The sequence below is a fragment of the Notechis scutatus genome, chromosome 5 (genome assembly GCF_049901735.1).
Source record: "Notechis scutatus isolate UNSWTSFEM ecotype Mainland chromosome 5, rNotScu1.2, whole genome shotgun sequence".
Lineage (NCBI taxonomy): Eukaryota > Metazoa > Chordata > Lepidosauria > Squamata > Elapidae > Notechis > Notechis scutatus.
The window spans coordinates 107,895,555-107,922,810 of record NC_142013.1 but is presented as its reverse complement, the minus strand read 5'-3'; the positions used below and the strand labels follow the sequence as shown (position 1 = coordinate 107,922,810).

Below are 27,256 nucleotides of genomic sequence, written 5' to 3'. Positions count from 1 at the left end.
TATAATATAATATAAAATATAATATAATATAATATAATATAATATATATATATAATATAATATAATATAATATAATATAATATAATATAATATAATATAACATAACATAACATAACATAACATAACATAACATAACATAACATAATATATAATACATAATATCCTCTATCGCCAAATATAGAACAGTCAACTAAACAGTAGATATGGTAAATAAGAAAAAATAGTGGCCTCAATGGTTATTGACTACTACTTAGAGAATCTGCTCATCGAGAAAATGTCCGTTTGGCCATAAAAAAAGCCATACTGTTTCGATTTGCACATAAACTATAGTGATGCATTATGAAACCTTAGGTTCTTGGGAAGAGGTTGATCATATGAAGGCCAACAGCAGCTAAAGAACTGACAGTGTAACTTCATATTGTTTTGAACAGAGAATAAATTAGAAATAACAGAAGGAAGAAGGAAGAAAGGAAGGAAGAAAGGAAGGGAGAGAGGGAGAGAGGAAGAACTAAGGAAGGAAGGAAGGGAGGGAGAGAGGTCATTTAAATGTTTTCCCCAAAGCTGACTAAAACAAGAATTTTTTGACAGCCTTGCAAAGAGCCAATAGAGAAGTGCAAATTTCTGTTTGGAAAGTACAAGCAGACATGATCAAATATTTGGTTTCAAGATTTAAATGATGCCAAATGACTTTTGTTCTGAATATATTCTTTGTTCCACTGATCAGGATGATCAATATTTAACTTTCTCTCCATCAATCAGTAGGTTCATCCATCCCCATCTCTTGATATATATACTGAGATCCACAATGTTTAAATTAGAAGGCAAAGGGAAAAGAAATTATACAGTTTTTAAAGAATTAATATTAAAGTTTACGTGCAAATTGTGTATGAATGAAAAATCGAGGAAAATGTCATCCAGGGTGTATGCAGGAATAAGTGCATTAATTTGGTTTAATAAATTACAATTCAAGGAAAGGACTTCCCTTGACTAATTACACTTACTCTCAGGAACAATGTGTAACTGTTTTGTAAACTATGTGTAAAAATGTTAAATATTCCACAGTTTTTATCTTCTCATTAATTTTTGTTGTCAGCAATAAGTAATAAATATAGCTCTATCATCCTGGTATAAGAATTGTAATTATGTGTCTGCAACATAGTTTTATTAGATAGATGAAGACACCAAGATTGGAGAGGTTAATGACGTTCATTTATGCACAGTAATGTTATTCAATTTTAAATGCAAAGCGATAACAAAATACATTTTAATTTACAGATGGCGGAGTGATAATTGCTATACATTGACCTATAAAATTAATGCTACCAATCATAATTGCATTTTTTTTTAAGTTAGCTGTTAGCTTACTTATACTTCTGCTAACTACTTGTAATGCGGGAAAGAAACAAACATGTAGAAAACTGAATCTAAAGCCATCAAACACTAAAAATTATAGCTGGGATACACAGAAAAATTGTGTATGTAAATGTCAAAGCACAGATCTATGAATGCTTTCCTGCTACACTGAAGGTCAACTCCCCTAAAAGAATCATAACTCTCTGGAGGAACTTTAGACAGTTATGAGACCTGTCTCTCAGAATAGATGCTGTGCGTCAAAACATTTTTTGCATATGTAGCAGCTTCATTATGTTAGTCATTGAATCTTGTGTGCAGAATTACACAGAATTGGGTCCAGCATAAGGATGACTGTCCACAGGAAGGGAATGGGATGGGGGAGGATGAATGTTGATGAATAATAAGTTTGATGATGTCAGCATGCAAAGGCTCTGATTTATCAATGAAGGAAAATATTTGTACTCCAAGGTTGAAATGAAGGGTCCTTAGTGCTCTATGAGCTTGTTGGTTTTCTTGCAGACGTTTCATTACCCTAACTAGGTAACATCATGATCTACATGATCTATCGGACCGCTTGCTCTGATTTATGTCCTAGGGTGATATCACCTCATATGTCGATATTTTGACATCACCACATTTTAATAGAAATTCCAGAGAGAATATCCATAAAATAAGGAAGAGTTATGTTGTTTACTTCCAGTCAAATTTAACATCCCAATGTTTTATAAGATAGGTTAAATAAACAAACAAATATATGTTGCTGGGACCATAAACTGCATTAAGCCACTGGTTATGGAATAAACTACAACAGATTAATAGATTTATAACTTGATCACCAATGTCCAATGAAGAATATCAGAGGAGGAGGAGGAGGAGGAGGAGGAGGAGGAGGAGGAGGAGGAGGAGGAGGAGGAGGAGGAGGAGGAGGAGGAGGAGGAGGAGGAGGAGGCATAAACATGTTTTACAAGAAACAACTGGCCTCATGCAGCATGCTAAACTAAAGCCAAAGCCACCACTACCACCATTGCCACAAAATGCTGGCTTTAATGTGAAATGCAAACCCAACCAATGACTTCCAAGTCAACATGATGTCTACTGGATGAACTACTGAATGGACAGAGAACCATAGAAATGACTTTGATAAAGAAATCAGCAAAACATGCACTAAGCCAGTATAAGAAAAAAAACCTAGAAACTGAAAGTGTCCCCGCAACCTCAGTGTCATGTGTATACTACTAACAATACTACTAACAATAAAGCTGATTTCCATTTGTTAACAAAACAACAGAGTTGGGAAAGACTTTGGAGGTCTTCTAATCCAACCCCTTGCTCAAACTGGAAGCCCTACACCATTCCAGTCTCTTCTTAAAAGCCTCAAGTGATGAAGCACCCACAAGTTCTGGAGGCAAACTGTTCCACAGGTTAATTGTTCTCATTGTCAAGAAATGTCTCTTTAGTTCTAGGTTGCTTCTCTCCTTGGTTTATTTCCACTCATTATTTCTTGTTTTGCCTTCTGGTGCTTTGGAAAATAAGTTGATCCCCATCTTCTTTGTGGTAGCCTGTCAAATATTGGTACACTGGCTCTTCTTTTCACTAGGATAGACAAACCCAATTCCTGCAACCATTCTTCATATGTTTTAGCCTCCAGCCCCCTCATCATCTTTGTTGCTCTTTTATGCTCTCTTTCCAGAGTCTCACCTTTTTTTTTTATAATGTGGTGACTAAAACTGGATACAGTAGTCTAAGTGTGATCTTACCAATCTTACTTCTTCTTATGGAATATTTTCCCTGACCTGAACAACTTTGATGAGGTTTTATCAAGTTTGTGCTACGAATTGGAAACATTGTTCAATGTCAAGAGCAGGAATGTTTTGCTCCTCTTTCTGTCTCCAAACTTTCCATCGGAACAGTGCAGAAAAAAAACAAACCAAAGCAAAATGAAAGGTAACATGGAGAGGATTTAGCTTAATTTTAGCTTTATATAATATTATCAAGAAAGGAGGCAACAACGTGTGGGACTTGTCTATTGTAGTGTGATCAGAGATGACCAGGAAAATGCATGTACCCCAGCTTTGGATGGCGATTTGATTGTATCTAACAAAATGAGATTTAAAATAAATCTCAAATTGTCAATCAATTTATTCGTTCCTTTGAAAAATTATCTGCAACAGCAATGGCTGACTCTTCCCTATCACACACAGTATGACTGAGATTGCAAGTCCTAGAAGTTATTCAAGGCTAATAGATTGATGTCATCAGCATTTTGGTGTCACAATGCAAGCCCTGTTCTTTTTCTATACACATCACAATATTGTATGTGTATATCAAAGAGTCAGAGCTTGAAGCATGGAATCAAAGTATCACAAAATCTTGAGGTTGATCAGTTCAGTGTATATACTTAATATAACAATTATCTGTTCTCTTTTCTCCTCTCCTCTCCTCTCCTCTCTCCTACCTACCCACACCTACCTTACCCTACCCTTCTCTCCTTCATTCTTAACCTTCTCTCATATCTTACATATTCTGCAAATTGTTCACATCGGAATTCTTTAAATCTTTTTAATAACATGAAGAAATAACCATATTTGAGTGTTTGCTTACTTTAAGTAGTCTGTTGCTTGATTCTGGATAATTAAAGTTTTTCTTCACTGCTAAAATACAGGGCATTTGCAAATGTCCTGGGAGCCATTATTTTTAGCCTTTCACCTAAAGAAAACAGCACTAGTTATGAAATTAACTATTAATTAACAATATCCCTTCTCATCAGAAGTGGGATTACATAAATTAAGCATGAAGTTTAAAAATTAAAAACAGGTTAATGAATATTAATTGTATACTTTTTAGACCTTATTTGAAAATACTTCCTTGCATGCTTTGTTAGTTCGAACTTTTACTTCATTTGAACTCTTGCTTCATCTTACTTCAAACTACTTTGGTAGTTTTCTTTCCAGTGAATAAAATTATCTTTATTCATATAATCTGTTCCACTAATTCTTTTGTAAACCTCAACTCCGATCTTACTTTAATCTATGGAAATGAATTTCAGAATACAGAACAGTTTATCAGTTGCAGCCAATGTCACCCTTTATTCTTATTTTTCTGTGTTTTTCGCCCTCCCAAAGTCCTTCACAATTTGAGTACTTAAGGGAAGCTTTGTTGTATCAAGTCAAAGCTCAAGATAACCTTAAACTTTGTTTCTAATACAAGGTACAGATACCTCTATGGTGCTCCCTCAAGATGATGAAGCCAGGCCAATTTCCAAAAGTTTTTGGCATGCTCTGAAATCTTCAGCACTGTTCTCCACCAAGTTATACAGTATCCTTTAAAACAGGGGTCCCCAACCACCGGTCTGCGGACTGGTACCGGTCCGTGGAACAAGTCCTACCGGGCCGCTGGTTTGCTGGGCGCCGCCATCTTTTTGATGAAAAAGTGCTTCCGGTGAGGTCACCGGAAGCACTTTTTCATCAAAAAGATGGCGGCACTCCAGCTAATGCCGCTATTAATGCCCGGCCGCACCATAAAAAAGGTTGGGGATACCGGGCCGCGGCATAAGAAAGGTTGGGATCACTGCTTTAAAACACCTATTAGAGTTAGTTGGCGAGTACTCACAGGTGTGTTATGTGACAGATGAATGTTAACCCATCTTAAATCTAAGATTTACAAGAGAACCATCTACCCTGATGCACTGTATGGCAGTGAATGCTGGGCAGTAACAACAGGGATTGAAAGCTATCTCTGTGGCATGGAAATGCAAATGCTCCTTTGGATATCTCCCTTCTTGACCACATCACAAATGACACCATTCAACAACATTTTGGTGTGGGACCAATTATAGAGAAGATGAAAGAAGGCCAACTCTGCTGTTATGGACATGTCCAGAGAGCAGCATCTTCCATCATAGCCAAGACTGCTTACCAACTAGAAATCAATGGCCAGCAATCTTGTGGGCATTCAAAGCAGAGGTGGCAAGACACCATCAAGAAAGATATGGAAGCCATGGGCCTGTGCCCTGGAGACCCAGACGACTGTGCAAAGTGGCATTCAATGATCCGAAAAGTGGACCTTACACCTGCAGGAATACGCTAGGAAGGAGGAGGAGGAGGAGGAGGAGGAGGAGGAGGAGGAGGAGGAGGAGGAGGAGGAGGAGGAGGAGGAGGAGGAGGAGGAGGAGGAGGAGATCTATTAGAGTTTGTGGCTACCTGAACATTTGTGTGGCAATGAATTCCACCAACTGGAATTGGTGCAGTGGCTGAAGAGGTTACTTCCCTTTGTCTATTTTAAATACAGTATATTTCTAATCAGTTTCACTAGATGTCTCTTAGGTTCCAAGAAAGGAAGATTTTTTTTTTTGCCCATCAATTCTCTCCCTATAATAATTTAATTGATATTCTCTTCTCTAATTTTGCTTTTCCAAGCAATGTGTTCCAAATGTTTTAGCTTTTTGACACGAGAAAGGCCATCTTAGTCATCTGATTTCTTGACTTGGCTTTTTCGGCCCCTTTTCTTGAATGGATTTTCAAGTGTGGAGACCAGAACCACAATTGAGGATGAACCACAGATGTGTATAAAAAGTTTGGGGGTTATTATTTTTTGTCATTTTATTTTAAATCCATTCCCATGATGCTTAGAAAATTAATTGGCCATCACTTGGTATTTCAGATTAGCATTAACATTGGTCATTGTGTATGTGTGTGTGTGTGTGTGTGTGTGTGTGTGTGTGTGTAAAGGTGACATATATGATAAAATTGATGATGATGATGATGATGATGATGATGATGATATCAAATATCTTATTAAAAACCTCCAGTGATGGAGCACCCACAACTTCTGAAGACAAGTAATTCCACTGAATAATTGTTTTAGCTGTTAGGAAATTTCTCCTTAGTTCTAAGTTGGTTCTCTCCTTGATTAGTTTCCATCCTTTGCTTCTTGTCCTGCCTTCAGATGCTTTGGAGAATAGCTTGACTCACACTCTTCTTTGTCACAACTCCTGAGATATTGGAACACTGCTATCATGTCACCCCTAGTCCTTCTTTTCATCAGACATACCCAGTTCCAGCAACTGTTCTTTACATGTTTTAGTCTCCAGTTCCCTAATCCCCTTTGTTGCTCTTCTCTGCACTCTTTCTAGAATTTCTTGGCAACCAAACCAGATCATACCAGACCAAATTCAGTTAAGTATGACTCTTGGAGACTATATGGGCCAGGTCTCTGCATCTCTTCTGCTCTTGCACTACTTGTTTGATGATAAAATTAGTGAAGATAACTAAAGCTCTCTCCATCTCAATATGAATTTGTCTCCGACAATACATATGGAGGAAGTAGGATGCATCAATTAGCTATCACTACTATCCTAACTCACACAGCCCAATAGCAATAGGACTTAGACTTATATACCATTTCACAGTGCTTTACACCTCTCTCTAAGTGGTTTACAGAGTCAGCATATTTCACCCAACAATCTGGGTCCTCATTTTACTGACCTTGGAGGGATGGAAGGCTGAGTCAACCTTGAGCCTGGTGAGATTCGAACTGCCAAATTGCAAGCAGCCAACAGTCAGTAGAAGTAGCCTGCAGTACTGCATTCTAACCACTGTACCACCACAGCTCTGGAGTTGTTGTGGTTCGCCAGCAGCCTGTGCAGACAGCAGCAAAATCGGACAGTGGGGAAGAACAGGGACCATTCCAGGAGTCTGGAGAGGACTCGGACGAGGGTCCTGCATCCGATGCAGAGATGGGGTCAGGACCATCTGAGAGTGGGGTGCTGACTCTGGAGCCTCCAGAGTCTGGCAGCAGCGAGGCAGAGGAACAAGGGGAGTCTGTTCCCAGTGCATGTGCACAGAGCTGCTAGAAGGCAAGAGCAGCTGAGACAAAAGGGGTGACTTGGGAGTAAGTAAGGCTTGGAAGTGATTGCCCCTCCCATAAGATATAAAGGACAGTCAAAAGTGAAGAAATCTTTGTAGGTAGCAATGTCGTTTGTTCAGATTAATCCTTGTAGCTCTGTGTAGACTTTATACTTCGTTTGGTTTTTTTATAGTTCATTTGGCACTTTAGTTGTTGGAAGCAATTCAAAGGAGAGAAAGGTGGGTGCTTATCTCGAGGGACTGTTTGGGACTCATTTACAGGCTGGGAATGAACATAATTCCCAGCGTTGAAATAAAACAAGAGTTGTTTTAACTAAGCATGTGCTTAATTATGGTCTCGGGAAGCCTTGGTCAGAACAAGAGTGGTTCCACTCTTCTGTACTTCTTCTAGCTTGAGGACTAGTCAGGAATTTAAATGCACATCTCTTCAACTCAAATCATTGTTCTGCAGTATGTATGTGTGTAAAATGTGGGGGGAAAAAACTGATGTTCTTGTTTACTGACAACATCACAAAATGTGAGGTTGAACAAATAAAATGAAGCCATGGCTAGCAGAAATATGTCCCACTATGATATTAAATCCCATTGCGATTTAATACACCTATATTTACTGCATTTAATCAAACAGAAAAAAATATATGTGTCACCACTTCAGAATATCAATCGATCATCAAATGGAAATAATGTGTATAATTTTGTCAGATCTTCTATGCATGCACCACTCCATGGGTACATCTAAGATTCGTGCCCCTGACTAATATTTATATGCTAATTAATTGTGGAAGAGCTGGGGGATATTCTGGTGGCTTGCCTGCCTTCCAAAACTGAGGAGCCATCAATCACTTTATCCTCCCTTCCTTGTTTTTAAATAATGCATTTAAACACAACTTTCTTTTTATTTCCCATTATTCTTATTTTCAACCATGTGACAGCATTAATAGTTTTTATTTGTCTTATGTTACGCTTATGTTAACTCAACCATAACTGGAGGTGGCACTAAATTAAGTTATACTGGAGACCTGAAACTATGCAGCCAATTCAAGGGATATTGTTTTCGACATGAATAAAAAATGAGACAAACTGAAATGAGTGCAGCGTACAAGAGTTTAATGTTTATGTATGTGGAAAATATGGGGGATATTGAATGGAATGTATAAAATAATATATTGCAATTAAAAGTGAAATTATAAGGTAAGGGAGAACTGAGATAATTCGTTATATTAATAAATCACCCCAATTATCATTAAATACGTAAAAAAAGTTGAGAAGCAGAATAAACAAACTGTTGCTTAGTTAACCAACATTTATGTGGCTCAGACCTGACATTAAATGTTTCAAATTATTCGATTTTGGAATTCAGATCTCTAAAGTCTGAAATGCATGGAACAGTTTGCTGTTTTTCCTTGACTTATCAGGGATGGGCTGCTACTGGTCTTCCCCAGTTCTAATTTTATGGCCAGGTCAGCGAACTGGCAAATCCCACCACTGGCTGTCCCCCACCCCCCACCCTGCCCCCCCAGGAGTCTCCACGTGGCCCATTTTGGATGCAAGGTAAGTGCAGGGCCCACGTGGAGGCTCAAGATAGGTGAAAAATGGGCCTCCCGGAGGCTCCAGAAGGCCGGAACCAGGGCTGTTTCCGGCCTCCAGAAGGCCTCTGGAGCCCGGAGGGTGAAAACGGGCCCCACACCATGGTGCAGGAGGCTGACTAGGCCACACCCACCATAGCCACACCCACCTAGTAACTGGGCAGAGAACCAGTTGCTAAAAATTTTGAAGCCCACCCCTGATATAATATATATACGAACACAATACAGAAGCCTGATGATGGCAGATGGGATTCTGCCAAAACGTTGCTACAACTTTAAAAGCACAACTATAATGACGTGGGAAAATACCCGAACAAAGCTGAATACCACACACACACAACACACACACACACACATACACACATACATACACACATACACACACACACACACACACACACACACACACACACACAATATATATATATATATATATATATATATATATATATATATATATATATATATATATATATATATAATTTTACGTATATGATAATATTATTTAGGTATACATGATAATAATCTTTCTACTTCTAATATTTACATATACATTGTAATCATAATGTGTTATTTTATGTAACAGTATACATAGTAATATTTTTCCAATTTTTACTTTCTACCTATTATTTCTAACACCTAGTAAGGCAATTCCCATATTAAGAGGTATTATGTATCTAATCATCATCTCTTGCCCTTTTTTAGTATTTCAATTGTTATTAACTTTTTAACAAAGGTCCCATGCTCCACCCTTGGGCTCTTCTATTCCTTTACACCACTCATATTTAGTCTACCTATTCCACTTGCCTCCACATCTATCTCTTGCTGTCAAGTCTCTAGAGCACCCAACAGTAACTCTTTCATCACTTCTGGGAGAGCTTTCGCTCTGTCCTCTTCTAAATTCTGACCTCTTAATGAGTACTCTACCTGTCCTCTTTCCAGAATCTTTACTTCAAGTTTCTATGCAAGGTGTTGTTAATCACTTGTAAAGCTCTGCATACCTTAGGGCCAGGTTACATACAAAAGCAGCTTCTCCCTATCACATCAGCCCATCTCAGTCTTTCAAGCAGGTAAGGGATGCTGCAGAAACCATCAATCAACCACCAGTCAAGGAATTTCACCTGATGGGGGTCTAGGAAAAGACCTTTTCTTTTGCCTAACCTGCATTCTTCCCCCAGAGGTGAGAAAAGCCCCCAATCTCATTGCCTCCACAAAGGGGTTAAAACATGGATGTATGGCCTTACATAAGGGACACAGAAGACCATGCACCTGTGGGGCTGGCTAGACCCATGAGAGACCCCAACATACCTGTAATAGGTAATGATAGTAGTTCCCCTCACACATACGTGCTAGTCGTTTCTGGCTCTCAGGGGCGGTGCTCATCTCCGTTACAAAGCCGAAGAGCCAGCGCTTTGTGGTCATCTTTGTGGTCATGTGGCTGGCATGTCTAAATGCCAAAGGTGCATGGAACGTAGTTACCTTCCCACCAAAGTGGTTCCTATTTTTCTATTTGCATTTTTACATGCTTTTGAACTGCTAGGTTGGCAGAAGCTGGGACAAGGAACGGGAGCTCGCTCTGTTACATGGCGCTAGGGATTTGAACGGCCATTTCCACCCAGGGAGAGATTATATTTTAACACAATGATATACTTCCTCTCACAAATCCAGTAATTCACAAACAGGTTTGTGAAATCAGGTTTTAAAAATAGGAATAAAATGTTATTATGGTGGTGCACTGAAAACTACAGGACAGGGCTGTAATAAAAATGAAATGAAATTAAAATAAAATATAAAATAAAGTAATAAAATAATATATTGAGAATGCTTTCATATTCCAATGTCAACTTAAAACAGTTGGAATACCTTTTTTTTTTTTTTCACATAATGTAACATTCAGAATATAATTATGCTGCAGCTCTTGTACTTTCTGGTTCAAATAATGCAGTTGGGGGGGGGGAATCACCCAAGCATTGAAAAACTTGCATTTAGGATAGGATAACATTTTGACGGAGTATATTAAAAAATATGATCTGAGACGAAATACATTTGAAAGACTCTTCTTTAAATATGCATTTACATTAAATAATCCCTGTTTACTTCACCGCAAATGGAAGTAAACAAATTGTATGAGAAAGGCTTAAACGTGAATATATGAAGATGAATTAAGTGAGAAAGAGAGCGATCAAATCCAAGGATAGACATTGAAAGTAAGCTCATTTTAGTTCTAACTGCAGCGATTTAGGCAACAAACTCTTCCTGGCATTATTATCATCACTGTTGGTTAAAAGATAGTAGGAACAAACTACAATTAAGTGTATGATAAATATACTGAGCTCTACTAAAACAAAGAAAAATTAAAACCTTGCAAGATTGCCATCTCTGCAGGTCAGACTTAGTTAATTTTTGATCCGAACAGCAGCGAATCCAAGCTAAACTGAGCTCAGTAATTAGAGCATACAAAACTAGACCAATTCTCAAATACAGATCATCTGTCTGGAACCCACATTGCTAATCATATATTAATACAGTTGAGAAAGTCCAGAGATATATCATGAGAAGAGTCCTCCACTCCTTTACAGAATACCTTATGCCACCAAATTTAAAATGTTAGGCTTAGACAACCTAGAACTACACTGCCTCCGGTCCAACCTAAGTGTAGTCTATAAAATTATCTATTACAATGTCCTACCTGTCAATGACTACTTCATCTTCAACCATAACAATACACAAGCACACAATAGATACAAATTCAAGGAAAACCGCACCGAACTTGATTGCAGGAAATATGACTTCAGCAACAGAGTGGTCAATGTCTGGAACACACTACCTGACTCTGTGGTTTCTTCCCCCAACCCCAAAAACTTTAACCTTAGACTGTCTACTGTTGACCTCACCCTGTTCCTAAGAGGTCTGTAAGGGGTCCCTGACCATCTTTCTTCTTCTTCTTCTTCTTCTTCTTCTTCTTCTTCTTCTTCTTCTTCTTCTTCTTCTTCTTCTTCTTCTTCTTCTTCTTCTTCTTCTTCTTCTTCTTCTTCTTCTTCTTCTTCTTCTTCTTCTTCTTCTTCTTCTTCTTCTTCTTCTTCTTCTTCTTCTTCTTCTTCTTCTTCTTCTTCTTCTTCTTCTTCTTCTAACGATGCCTTTGAACAATGCCCAGGAAGGTGGCAACAGGAGCGCCTGAAGCCGAGTGTCTCCACCGGGCTCCGGTTGCAAGGAGGAGCCCTAGCCGGCCCCGCGTGGCTGAGCCAAATGCCACGTGGCTGAGCCAAACGTCACCGCGTTGCTCTAAACGCTGCGGCAGCACGGGGAGAAGGGAAAGCAACAGTGGCGGAAGGTCTCCAGATACGAAGTGCCCCACTAATGCCAAGGTCAACATCCAAGCCGTCGCCACCTGCCCGCCCAAGGATGCAAAGGGGGGGGGGGGAATTAAATCACCCCTGAAAAGATGGCCTAGCCATTTTTGGGGGGGTAAAAAAAAAAGGCCCGGCCTTATTTTGTGAGAAACACGGTACAAAGAAGAGGGGGTCAAACTACCTGACTCTGTGGTTTCTTCCCCCAACCCCAAAAACTTTAACCTTAGACTGTCTACTGTTGACCTCACCCTGTTCCTAAGAGGTCTGTAAGGGGTCCCTGACCATCTTTCTTCTTCTTCTTCTTCTTCTTCTTCTTCTTCTTCTTCTTCTTCTTCCTGAATTGATTTGAACAAGATATTATTCAAAAATTCAATTTGAAACTGATTCCAGGGAATCTTCTGTTTTTATAGAATTACCAAGTTGATTTGAACATCACATCAATTTGGTAATTCTATTTTTTTAAAAAAAGAAGATTCCCTGGAATCAATTTCAGATTGAATTTTTGAATAATAAGTTTCTCAAAATTACTGATTCTGATGGGATTCAATGATGAGTATCTGAACTTGAATGCTGTTAATGAAATTAGAAAGTAGGAGAAAACTTGTATCTACATATATTAAATATAAAAGTTGTTATGTTAGATGGCCAACTATGACATTTTATCTCGTGTGTGTGTGTGTGTGTGTGTGTGTGTGTGTGTGTGCCTGCATGCACATGCACTCTAATTGCACCTCATGCAATAGTCAAGGAGAAAGATGACCTATCTTGATATGATGGATGAGCTTATTTCAGATTGTCACTTAAAACTCAAGGAATAAAATGAAAGATGGATGTTACAATTAAATTTCCTAATTAGCAATGCTATCTGGTGAGCTTGTCGGGATAATTTTAGAACAGTTGGAAGTTATCATCTTCGCTTTAGTTTTCTACATATTTTATTCATTATTAGAAAATGGCATAAAAATCAGCAGCTTGAAATACAGGGCTGGAACAAAAAAAAATACAGAAACATTATTTTCCCATGGGCTTAAGGGCCAGTTTAGATACCCAGAAAGAGAGACTGAAACCATTCGAAATGCATAAAGGGATTTCTAAAACAGAATTGAACATCTTGAAGATGGACATCAGTTCAGCAGGGATAAAGTTTTACTGGCTTTTTATATGCAGGGCACTTATCTTATGTGACTGTGAGCAAGGATTTTTCCAGATTCCCTTGCTGAATATTGAACTAACTTTGTTGGCTGAAATAGCATTGTTTCATCTCAGCATGGGTTGCTGGATCAGAGTGTGACTCATTGGTTGTGGTGAGTTATAGGTAGATCAAAGACTCCTTCAAAATACCCTCATAAATAAAGCAGGTTGTATGTCATCTCAAGTGTTTAATATATGCAGGCGAAGAAGATGACTCTTCTTGGTTCTCAGAGACAAGCCTAGATCAAAGTGACAGCTGGCGTCCCAAAATGTGTGTTTGTGTCTAGGGGAGTCCATTCCTCCTCCCACTACCCAAATAAAAAGAATCCATGCACTGCAGAATCAAGAGAAACAAGTTTCCTGATTAGAGTTTGAACAGGAGCTTACTTGAGAAGCAGTCATACCACGAATGCAGTACTAGAGATAAGATACTGAACTCTAAAATCACCACAATTCAGAATTTGAAATGCAACTCAGTTGGAGTTTATTTATTTATTTATTGAATTTATATTGCCACCTATACACATGTGGTGACTCAAGGCAGCTTACAGAATATAAAACCTCATTTAAAACAATAAAACTAGAAAAAAAGAATCAAATAATATAATATAATATAATATAATATAATATAATATAATATAATATAATATAATATAATATAATATAATATAATATAATATAATATAATATAATATAATATAATATAATATAATATAATATAATATAATATAATATAATATAATATAATATAATATAATATAATATAATATAATATAATATAATATAATATAATATAAACATCACTCCTCACCCCTTGCCCAGGCGACAGCAGATCACAAGAGCCATTTAATGGGCTCCATCCCGCTCTATGTCTATGTCTATCTATTTGTCATATCTACATCTATCTCTATCTCTATCTCTATCTCTATCTCTATCTCTATCTCTATCTCTATCTCTACTCTATCTATCTATTTATCTATTTATCTATCTATCTATCCATCCATCCACTCATCCATCCTCTCTCTCTCTCTCTCTCTCTCTCTCTCTCTCTCTCTCATCTATCTGAAGTTATGCAGAAATTACAGCTACAGTTTCAGAAATATCTTCATTTAAACAACCCAGATCAAACTGTAGCATTTTTGCTTGTCTTTGCTTATTTTAGTTTTGCTTTGGGGACAGCAAAGTCCAGATAATGCAGCATCTTATAGAAAATAGCAATCTCTGGATCTGTTCTTTCTTTTTAAAATGTCCATCCGACTGCCGTTCCAGCAGGACAATTCTTAAGTCAGTTTGAGTTAGACCGGTGAAATCCTGCAGTATGACAAGCACTTTTAAGCCCTAAATGTGCCAGAAGATTGAACATTAGCCTTTGTCTCTGGCCAGCTGGAATGGTCAGTTGGGAATAAAATCATTCAAGAAGGGATATTCCTGTTTTGTCAAAGATTGGGGTGGGGGGGGGGAATCAGCGACATCAAGACCAACTATGTCTTATGCCAATAAACACTGCAATAGTTAAGGCTGAGTCACATGTATGTTAATTAGCCCTGAGGAAACATAATGGAATGACTGACCAGCTTTTTTAGATTCTGTGTTGGCTTGAGAAAGTTACAGGGCTTTTAGCAATTTTCTTCCCATTTCTTAGCACATGTTTGTGGAACAATATCTTTTTTAAGCTTGAAAGTACATTAATGCTAGCTGAGATACATGTTAATAAGTTATGCTGTATTCAGTCACACCACAAGTCTGGTGCATTGCACTTGAATTTTTTTCAGAGCTATTCAGAAATCCAGGGTGTGAGTGTACACACCTACCTGTGTGTTTATACTCTTATAAAATGATTGAATACTGTGGAAATGACCTCTTGGGGTTCATCCATCCATTGCATTAACCTGCTGGCTACAGAATCTTTGAAAAATGAAAAGCAAATTAATCAAATTAGAATCGCTGACCTTGGCTGATCTCAAAAAAGTTAGGCAGGGTTGTACCTGGTTCATTCAAGGATTGGAAACTATTGGGAAAGCAAAGCAACAAGAAGAACAACAACATAGACCTGTACACTAGACTGAGAAGTTAAACAAGAAGCAAGCAAATATAAATCTCCCCCCAAAAAAAAAAATACAATTACATACCACCAAGTCACCAATTGTTGAGCTTGATTCAAGGAAAACTTGCTTTATACAAATTAGTATAAAGCTGTCTGGGAATAAAAATACCATTAGTTACAAATTTATAATCAATATTATGACAGTTGTATTTTAGGATTTTTGGAGGACACCAGATTGTCCATTCTGTCTCCTGATGTTTTTAAAAGAGAACAGGCTATTTCTCTGCAGAAGAACTAAGACAAACTGACATGGAAGAAATTTCTTCATAATCTTTTAACTACATATCCTGTGAATGTACAGCAAGCAATCTTACTTGTTCTTCTGCCCTTTTTCATCCAAGAGATATTTTATTCCTGGAGCCCTCTGTGTATACTAAAGATGGCCAGTTCCCTGAAACCTTCCTTCTTAGATCTTGTATTCCAAATCATTTTGTGCCAAGTCACTTCTCTGATGTTGCTCCTCTTCTCCTGAGATGTTTCCTTCTCCATACTTATTAATTTATTCACTTGGCCTTGTTCTTGAGTTTTTAAAATATTGTACCTGTTTTGAATACACATCTTTACAAGCACCTGAGCAGCAAAGATGAAAACCTAGAACTCTCTCAAATATACTTTCTTTCTTTCTTTCTTTCTTTCTTTCTTTCTTTCTTTCTTTCTTTCTTTCTTTCTTTCTTTCTTTCTTTCTTTCTTTCTTTCTTTCTTTCTATCTATCTATCATATATCTATCTATGCATCCATTTATCTATCTCCCTATCCATCAATCAATCAATCCGTTATCATCTATCCCCATCTCTGTGTCTTTTTCTAAAGACAGTTATCTATTTCTGTATCAAATCAATCCATCTATCTATCTATCTATCTATCTATCTATCTATCTATCTATCTATCCATTATCTATCTATCTATCTATCTATCTATCTATCTATCTATCTATCTATCTATCTATCTATCATATATCTATCTATGCATCCATTTATCTATCTCTCTATCCATCAATCAATCAATCCGTTATCATCTATCCCCATCTCTGTGTCTTTTTCTAAAGACAGTTATCTATTTCTGTCTCAAATCAATCAATCCATCCATCCATTCATCTATCTATCTATCTATCTATCTATCTATCTATCTATCTATCTATCTATCTATCTATCCATTATCTATCTATCTATCTATCTATCTATCTATCTATCTATCTATCTATCTATCTATCATCTATTGTGTATATCTTGCATAATTAGTTATAAATTGTATTATTATGGCTATGGCCATCTCTTTTAAGTAAACTTGCCAGTGAAATAGGAAGAAAAATGAGGATGCAGAACTCTCCCAGAATTCACAAATAAATCAGCCTGAAAGTTTGGAACAGCAAGTCCTAAATCAAAGATTAACATTTCAAATAGGAACCATTAGAGGGAAGACGAGTGTGATTTCTACAGAAAACCTTTAGGCAGGAGAGAAGTCCCTCTAACCAGAGTGCAGTCATGTTGGATTATAGGAGTAAGAAAGGAGCTGTCCTAGTTATCATTCAGCCTCAAAAGATGATTGAAAGGTTAACTTGGATAATTGGGACTTTATAAGGAAAAAATAAATGTAGATCAGAATGCTTCCGATTAGCATTTCAGTCATTGTAGATGTCTTTCCCCGTGGTATTCATACATGACAATGCTCTTCATTTTTCTTTCCTCATCTAGGCATCAGAGCTCTGTGGCTGCAGAGCAGGAAATCATTCAGGAGTTGCTTATTAAGTTTACTTTTCTTCAGCAAGTCTGTACTTCCTCTCAGGTTTTTTTTTTTTTTGAAATGTCCTCCTTCTGCTTGAGAGATGACATTTTGGCTCCACAAGCAATGTCAATCACAATGGGAACAGAGCAATTCCCCCCCCCCCCTCTACTTGGTGCTGGCTGTGAATTAAAGGACAGTAACTCATGAGATGCCAGAACTTTTGTGCTTCTTCTTCTTCTTCTTTTTTTTTACAACTTCTCAGTGGCCTTTGATGTCGCCTTCTGCAATTATCTCAACTTGCTGCCAAGGGAGGCAAATCACTCATATGAGCCAGACCTGGCTAGGTTGCCCAGTGTGCAAGCAGAGAAATCTGAAGGTTGGAAGAACTTGAAGGTATAATATATGATGATGGTTGATCTATCCATCTCTTGGCCATGTGTGACAGCCAAGAAGTGAGAAGAACAACAGCAGCAGCAATCTTTTCATTAAATAAAAGATGTGCTGGCTGGGGAATTCTGGGAGTTGAAGTCCACACACCCTAGAATTATCAAGGTTGAGAACACTGGTCTAAAGAAGATATGTTTGATGTGACAGCACTCCAACTATAGAATTCATCCCTCCATGACAGTTAACAGATAACAGATAATCAGAGTTGGAAGGGACCTTGTAGGTCATCTAGTCCATACCCCCACCGAAGCGGGAGACCCTATACCATTTCTGATATTTGGCCTTTTCACTCTTCTTCCCCAAAAGACAAGAATTAATTATCGGGGCATTTATTCCTGACTGTCTTAAAAATCATCTTCTTAAAGTGAACTCCATTTTTAAATTTGTGATGTGTTAAATCCTGCTTTAATGTATTTATTTTGCTTTGTTTTCCATGTTATTTCATTTATTAAATATGTTTGCCACCCATCTCACCACAAGCTGACTCTGAATGGCTTACAATGTTAAAAAGAATAAAACAATACAATATGTATACCATAATAGGCCACTTTTTTGTCTTTTTTTTTTTTTTTTTTTTTGATGCCCAAGTTAATTTACAATAATATAAGAGTTTACTATGATGGTTTTATTTAAGGCAACCTCGTCTTCCCCATTGCTCAGTAAATCACTTTGTGATTGTTCAATATTTTGAATTATTTTATAATATGCATTCATTTAATGTATACTTTAATTGATTTATTTAATTTAACTTTAGAATACTTTAATTGCATACATTAATTAATGTATGCAATGCATATAAATAGTATAATGTAAAATAAATATCAGCCAAAGAAAAGAGACCCAGGAAATTTAAGAGCTGGCATCATGGCTTCTGATCTAGTTTGCTTGGCAATTACACTATCAGTAGGCAGTACCACAATCTATTTCATCCTTATTCAGATGCATCATATACAGCCAGATATTGTATAGGGTCTCCTGTTTGAGCAGGGGGTTGGACTAGAAGACCTCCAAGGTCCCTTCCAACTCTGTTATTCTGTTATTTTGTTTATAGGGTTGAAACTGTCTACCGGGAACTGAACTCATTGACTGTTGCCCTTCAGATGACTGTTAGAATTCAGTACTGTAGGCTACTCCTGCTGCCTGCCAGCCACCTCCAATTTGGCAATTTGAATCTCACCAGGCTCAAAGGTTGACTCATCCTTCCATCCTTCCATGGTGGGTAAAATGAGAGGACCCAGATTGTTGAGGGCAATAGGCTGACTCTGTAAACCACGTAAAGAGGGCTACGTAAAAGCACTGTGAAGCAATATATAAGTCTGATATTGCTATATACAATGGCACCTAATAGTATTTGTATTTGTTTATTTATATTTATATGTTAGATTTGTGGGCTACCCATCTAACCTAGAGGTGACTCTAGAAAAAGTTGTGTAGAATTTATCAGGCTATGTGTACAATCCATTTTCCTTTAATGCTTAAAGTTGTTGTTCCAAAAGTGCTGGACTGTACCTTTTTCATGCTAGGCAATTAAGGCACAGTTTTTTTTATTAATATAGGATGGACTATATTTCCCCCCCTATTAACACATTTTTTGTCTGCATTACAAAGATTGCAGTCCAGACTCAGCCAGCGATGTTTCTGCTTGTTTGTGGTTTTCTTTCTCCTAAAAATCTTAATCGTGGCTTCTTTTGCAACCCTACCGTATTTGTCAAGACAAAAACCCTGTTGAACTCGTTAGAACTTACATCCAGGCAAATGTGTTAAAAATGGGCTCCTACGTGTGTTTTGGCTTGTTTGCTGTAGCAGTAATTGCTAACTGCAAAAAAAAAAAAAAAAAGCTTGATAATCATCATGTATATAGCAAGAAGAACAATGTTTTGGGAAACTAGTCAGGTAAGAAAAGGCCTTTCAAAGCAAACACCTTATGCTGAAATTTAATAAACAGGGAGCCAAACTTTAAAAAGAAAAGCAAACAATTTCTTTGGTGCCAGGATGAATTATTTATTGTTTTGAAGACACAGATTGTTTCGAGCAGATTAATTAAAGTACACAACTTCTGTAAACAACTATGTTTTTTTATTATTATTATCATTATTTGTCGGAAGGGTGATTCATCATTTGCTGCCTGCTTAAAATGGGAAATAGCCATAAAAGGAGAAAAAGGGCAATGCTGACCAGATATAATTAGAACAGTATGAGAAGTTGATAGCAAATATGATTTTTCTTTTCTTTTCTCGGCCATATACGATGCCGTTGCCAAGCAAATTACACTCTGTTTGCAAATGACTAAATAGATTACTCTGACATTCACTTTATCAGGCAAAAATAAATCAAGAAACCGGGATTCCTTGGAATTGCAAGCAACTTGGAAAATGCAAATTACGGTAACGATTGGGTGGAAATGTAGAATGACTTTTTATTACTGGTAGAAGAGTTGCAATCTAGATGGGAGGGGAAAAATGCACCTAGCTGTTTAAACTCAGTTCTCATATTGGCCTAATAAAGAGGCATTGTATAGCATGGCTGATTTGCATTCTGGCCAATGTGGTATGTCCAGATTGACTTTCTTAACCTCTTTAGAACAATAAATTAACATCCAGGGAAGGGCTAATATTTTCTGCCTCTCCTTTGCAATGGAAGATGTGTGACAATTGTGGGAGCCAAGCAACATGGGGAAAATTGAATTGGGGCATACTTTATCTTCTCGGAAAGTGTGAAGTTGGGCACACTTCCTGCCTCTTGCCTGCAATGCTGTAAGCAGTCATGCTCAGTGTACCAGAATGTACCAGAATGCATTATTTGAGAGATAGATTAAAAACCACAGTCTTCCTGCAGTGAATGTTCCAGGCTCAACACAACCTGAATGGTGTTGTTCCAGATTTACTGATGCCTAAAAGGGGTCTCCAAGTTATTAAGAAAAAAGAAGCAGAGAAAAATGAAGAGGAAAAAGGAAAATGGAAAAGGTGGGGGGGAAGAGGAGGAAAGGAGAGGAGAAAAAAATTAAAACTTTCCACTGGATACAGGGTTTAATTTTATTTCAAAATGTGTCTAAATGAAAGTTACAATGCAATAAAATTTAAAGTATATGTTTATTGTTAATTTTTTTTTGTTTATTTATTGATTGGCACCAAACTGGATTTATAGTGTCATTACAAAGGAAGTCATTCATATTCAGTTTACTTGATATTTATTGGTGTAGTGTATTCAAAGACAGACTTCTAATACTACATTCCTATTGGTTAGTTAATACAGCATAACGATTGGTTAAGAACAACTAGTTCCGATTGGCCGCATAAGCTATATGCTATAAAAAGGGCTGCCGCGGCTCGACTTTAGTTGAAGTTCTGGTTGCTAATAAAGAGCTGATTTCAACTCCGGTATCCGAGTCTGCTTTGTCTTGGCGATAGAACAATTATGGTATGAATGCTATAGGAATGAAGGGGGGGAGAGGAAAGGAAGAGAAGTGAAGGGAAAGAGAGAGGGAGAAGGAAGGAAGGACCCAGCTTATCTTTGCCTTCTGGCGACTAAGTTTGTTGACAAATATATGGAAGCATATGTTTCCTATTGTCTTCCACTGGGATGATGGATGATTTCTCAATACAGCTACCAGCCCTAGAATTTCCAGATAGTAAAGTACCTCAATGGTCCTCAAATAGTTAAAGCAATGTAATGTGCCCACAGAGGTAGGCAGTATTAAAATGTGAAATTCCTCAGGCATATTTCCCCTTTCAAATAAAGCCATGCTCCAAGAATAATATAAACTGCTTCCTTGTTGACCAATTTTACTAAGAACCTGAATGCAGTAATCTGCTTTCTTGCTTTGAGAAGACTTCTAGCTCAAAAACTGAAGGAAGTGAAGAGACAAAATGAAGGAGGTTAACAAGCCCATGTTTGAGATCTGAATGCTGCCATGAGGGCACAGTGAGCTCCCATCCTTCACTCCATCCTTCACTACTTGGGACATGAAAGGAGTCCCCAACTTGGTGTCCCTCAGGTAATGATAATGTCACCAACTAATCCTTTCAACCTGAAAGTTGGTTTTCCCCCCTTACTATTCCACAATAATGCATTTTTAACTTTCTTCTTCCCTCCCTTTTCTGGCTCGGGCACAGCAGATTCATTATGATTAGTTTGCCAGCTGCATATTTGGTAGTGCACATATAATCATCATGAAAAGACATTGCAAGGTTAGAAAAATATTGCTACAATTTACTCCAGCGACCCTGTTGTTACTCAAAACTCAACTGACTGCGTCCAAGATTGGCCTTGAAAGCCAAATGCAATGCAAAGCAACCAACTATATCCTTAGAATTGGAACATGTCAGAAATAATATGTGAATTGATGTGCCTCTGGTCTAAAGTTATTTGCATTTCCCTCCATTTTTTTTGTCGTGAAAGAAGGATTGTTGTTGTTGTTGTTGTTGTTGTTGTTGTTGTTGTTGCTGTTTTTAAATTTCCCAGAAACACATCTCTGCCTGATGCAATCCTCTCTTTATCACCATTAAGCCAAAATATTTGGAATTATGCTATTTAAATTTAAACTCTGGTTTAAAAGGACTGGAACCAAACTCCCCGTGTTTTTAGAGAATTGTTTTGACCTAGGCTTTCCAAAGTCATGATGTAGATTCCTCGTCCCGATAAAACCCCTTTTATTTAAGTTAAAGGGAATTTCTATCCAGCAAAAGTCCCAGCAAACTATCTTTTGTGAGGTTTCATAACTGCAGACCTTTATCAGGCTTGGAGAGTTGCCAGGATAATATCTTCCAAACGCCACACTGTAGTAGCAATTATTTGGCAAAAAGTCAGGAATAGATCTTCACTCTAATGAAGTGAACTAATTGTCTTCTGCAAACACCACTCCCCTTTCACTCCTCTTTATTCCCTGTGGGAGGGGCCATTCACTTTCCACCTGACCCTTTACTCCCGAGTCGACTCTTGTTCCTTTACTGTTTCCTTTTCCTGGCAGCTCTGTGCATGCACACACTGGGAACAGGCTCCAGGTCTTCTTCTGCCCTACTGATCTCCAACTCTGAAGGCAGCCGGTAACTGTCAGATGGCCCTGGCCCCACCTCTGCCTCCAATGCAGAGCACTCACCAGAGATTTCTCCAGACTCCAGGACTGGCCCATGTTCCTCCTCAAAATCGTCACTCTCCAACTCCACTGCCAGCTCTGCTGGCTACTGGCGGGCTACAACAATAATGAGCAGGATATTTTGAAGGTATCATGATTCAAGGAATTACTAAATACCCATGATATTGTGACTGCAGAAACAATTCGATAGTGTTATAATAATGCTTCTAAATATTGTCACCTACTGTTTACTGTAAGTAATGAAAGCACTTGTGTAGCCTAATGGTTTTGCTGGGGTGACATTCTCTTAATTTCTTCAAAGTTGTCATCCTTTTAAAGCAACCTTCAGGTTTTGCATAAGGGCTTTAAAATTAATTTAGAGTTTCTTTACTGATGTTATTGAACTTCATTTTTACAAAGCTCCCAAGGGTGCTGTCAATATTGTTTTCTAATATATGTTTCTCTATTATTCTACAGACTCTTGTTTCTAGATCTTGTGGGGGAGGGAAGTCTTTGGGAAATAAAAATGTTCATGGTGTCATCTCTTGGAATTTTGAAGCAGACAAATTTAAGAGAGTTGCAAAAAATAATAATAATGGAAAAATTGAAGTACAGTAAAAGAGAGACATTCACACAGAGTCTTTATCCCAAAAAGTGGACATGAACGTTCACTTTGATATGCTCCTCCTCCTCCTCCTCCTCCTCCTCCTCCTCCTCCTCCTCCTCCTCCTCCTCCTCCTCCTCCTCCTCCTCCTCCTCCTCCTCCTGTTTGTCTTCTTCTTCATCATCATCATCTTTTTCTTCTTCCTCCTTATCTCCTCCTCCTCCTCCTCCTCCCATTCCCCCTCCTCCTCCTCCTCCTCCTCCTCCTCCTCCTCCTCCTCCTCCTCCTCCTCCTCCTCCTCCTCCTCCTCCTCCTCCTCCCGAACTGAAAATAAAAAGTCTACCCCAATAATGACTAAATATAAATCATTGGATGAATTAAATATAAACTGAAATCATTGCTGGGATACCATGTGTTCTGAGCTGCCGAAAGACTTAACAGAAGACTCTTGGAATTGCACTGTTAAAAGGTTTAAATTTTTGGCTGAATACCACTGTTATGCCCATATTATTTAAAAACTCATGCATACACTTTTCTCAAAGGAGAGTAAATTCGGTTATTAGCACCCAGATACTTATCTAAAGAGTCCATTGAATATTATAGTAAGCTTGAGTACGTTTAACAAGCTTGAGTATGTTTAACAAGTATTTTCGCCAAAAGCCAGCCAGCAACAGAAATATGGAATTTTAATATTTTATAGTAATGGGGGACAATCCCAATTTCATAAATCAATATGTCTGGTGGGCAGGGATTATGGAGGTGGTAGTCTAAATCTTGGGAAAATATCACATTATCCACCTTTTCTTCCTGGGCAAACTAAGATGCAGTGTGAAGATGCATACCCGTGTTTCTCTAAAAATAAGACCTAGTCTTATTTTCTTTTGGGATCTGAAATAAGCACTAAGCCTTATTTTCAGGGGATGTCTTATTTTTTCCATGTATGGGAGCCCACTTCTGCTTGCTCGTGGTGGCACAGGAGGCTGCACAGCATGCCAGTGCTGCCACCATGAAGCAGGGGGTGATGGAGCTGCTCCATGTGCCATGCACTGGCTTACCCCATGGCCCCCACAGCCAGGCCGCCCATGTCCCAACATTTGTCTCTCCTTGTGGCAGCAGCTCCACCAACCCCATCCAGCAGGACTCCATGTGGTTGCTGCCCACTTCTTCTGTTTGCTTGCAGCCACAAGAGAGCAGGAGACCAAGTGATGTGCAAATGTTGTGACCACAAAGCAGTTGGCATAAATGATCTGGCTCTGAGGTAAGCCAGTGTGGGGTGCATGGGGCAGCTCCCCCCCTCACCGTACCTCATGTTGGCAGCACCACAAGCAACCAGATGGAATGGGCAGCCAACCAGCTGCAGAGGCACTGAAGTAGGGCTTATTTTGGAGGGGGGCTTCTATTAGATGCATGCGTAAAAACATGCTAGGGCTTATTTTTTTTGGATAGATCTTACTTTGAGGAAAACAGGGTATTAATAGTAGAAAGTGCTTTCCTATTTAAGATTCAGTTAATAATGGTTAGTGGAGGCTATGTTTACACTATTTTAACATGCAAATCTCCACTCCCATAACATTTTCATAATAATCTCTGCTGGCGCAAACATGCATAGCTCCAATTAATACTAATAAGGGCTTGGTGCTCTGCAGACAGAGGACACACAGTGTGAACTCCCTCACTTGAAATTTAGAAAATGGTAAGGAAAACATTGGCATCCCTTAATGGTAATCTCATAATATAAATACAGCTTGTGTTTCCTCTCCTGGGTTTCTTTTATATGCAATTAGCAAAATGCTAGGTTTCAGGATACACAGTTTGCGGCTGAAAAGAAATGGAAGATTTATGCATTGCAAAGAGATTCATTATATGGTTTCAGTCCATAAGGACAAGTAGAATTCATAGTTGAGTTTGGCAGGATTTTTCCCATTGTTTCATATATATCCATAAAGTGGGGAAATTTTTATTTATTTCTGCCCTTAGAAGAAGAAAAAAAATGTAGAAAGCTGAAATAGGATTCCTCTTCAAGGTTTTGAATAGTCTTTGTGAAACTGCTTCTGGACTCAGTGATATTTTTCAGCTCAACTAATCAGGTTTTCAATACTGTGTATTCACAGTTCAGTTGTATTGAGGGGTAGTTCTGTGCTTCCATCTGTCAGTGACATCATTTTGCTTGATTCTTCCAAGGAATAATCCTTTTATGCAATCAGTGAGGTACTAAACAAGATTTCCACCATCCCGGGTTCATATTAATATCAGATAGCAATGATGGGATATAGGATATTTTCTTGAGTTTCTTTCCACTTTCTTCCCAAACTTAAATGGATTTTTAGTTAAAATTTATGGTCATTAATTTGTTCATTTACATAATCATTTACCTCTAGAATTATTCTAAACATCTTGAGTTCAGCCTTGTGGATGAAACCTTCAGCCTTGCAGGGTGGATTTGATACTTTATGAAAAAGGATTGCTCTTTTTTAGGGTTGAGTAAAGCACTTTTTTTCTACTCAGGAAACAATTGTCTAGAAACCGAAGAAGGGCATAGTTGCTTCCATTGAAACTTTAAGAAGATAAGCATAAATCACAGGTGTAAGTTGAAAGTTGGAGACATTTCTTAAAGGTTATGTAAGCTATGTTTGACCAAATTGCCCATAAGGGTCAACTTGTTTCTGTAATTTTCAGGAATTCAGGTATCTGCCTGTACTTGGATAGCAATTACACGATTGTCCAGAGTGTAACCATCAGTACATATTTTATAGAAAAGTAGTAAGATGACCTACTTACTAATCATTGCACTACAGGTATTCATAGAATGAACAGAATCAAGGCAAAAAGATAAGTTCCTGAGTTTCCCAGAAGTATTCAATGTATTTTGATCCTGAAAGGTTCCTTTCAGCCTTCCAGCTTGAACAAATATTCCAAAGTGTTTGTTCAAGATTAAAAAAAAAAAAAAAAAGCACAGTGATTTGAGTGGCAGCATTTTACGGGATCCCAACACTGGAAGTAATTTCAAAATTGGCTGTTTGTGCTTGCCAGCAGACAATTTCAACTGTCACAAACTCAACACAGTTTTAACTTGGGGTCAGAATTTGGAAACCCTGGGACATTCTACTCTCCAAAATGTGTTAATAGAACATGGTGACTCTTTTCAACAGCCACAATGTAGGCTCACTGTCAGTGTTCTCCACAAATAGACATTGACTGACCACAAGTTGAATAGCTGCACGTGTAAAAGACTAGGTTTACTGAGGTTTCCAATATATATTTAACTGACTCACACATAAATTAGTCAGCCAAGTTCACCAACCTTCCTCATGTCTTAGAAAGTCAGATGTCTTGGTAAATTTAGGAGCTAGAGGGGAGCAGTGGTTAGAATGCAATATTGCAGGCTTTTGCCATCCATTGCCAAGAGTTCTATCCTGACCGGCTAAAGGTGGACTCAGCCTTCCATCCTTCCGAGCGGAGGTGGGTATTCAGCAGGTTCTGACCAGTTCTGGAGAATTGGTAGCAGAAATTTTGAGTCGTTTGGAGAACCGACAAATACCGCTTCTGACTGGCCTCCCCCATCTATTCTCTGTCTCGGAGTTCCTGTAAAGGAAGACAGGAAGGAAACATTCTGGTGTTGCTTACAGAAACTGCCTCTCTGTTAACCCTTATTATATTCTTGGCAGGACTAGACTTCCTGTCTCAGGATCATCTCTGGAGTTTTTTTCCTCTCCTTTGCTGGTACTTTGCTTGTGTGGAGTGACCATTCAGTTACAATGGCACTGAAAAAAGTGACTTATGACCATTTTTCACACTTACGACTGCTGCAGTATCCCCACAGGCGAGGCCAGGCGAGGGTCTTCTTTTGTTGCCCTGCACAGGAGAACGGACCTAGAAAGCAGGTTCGTGGGGTGGGGAGAGAATGAGATTTCGCAGTAACCTTCCCCCAAGAGTGGGGTGGGAATGGAGAATTTATAGTATCTTC

The 27,256-nt window shown here is 38.2% G+C and overlaps 1 long non-coding RNA gene across 1 annotated transcript; it reads left to right on the top strand.

Moving 5' to 3' along the window:
* Window positions 1-20,958: 20,958 nt before the first annotated feature.
* On the top strand, window positions 20,959-23,424 carry LOC148130607 (uncharacterized). The gene is made up of 3 exons (XR_015750011.1): window positions 20,959-21,034; window positions 21,446-21,611; window positions 23,166-23,424. It is a non-coding gene; the product is annotated as an uncharacterized LOC148130607 (long non-coding RNA).
* Window positions 23,425-27,256: the final 3,832 nt, after the last annotated feature.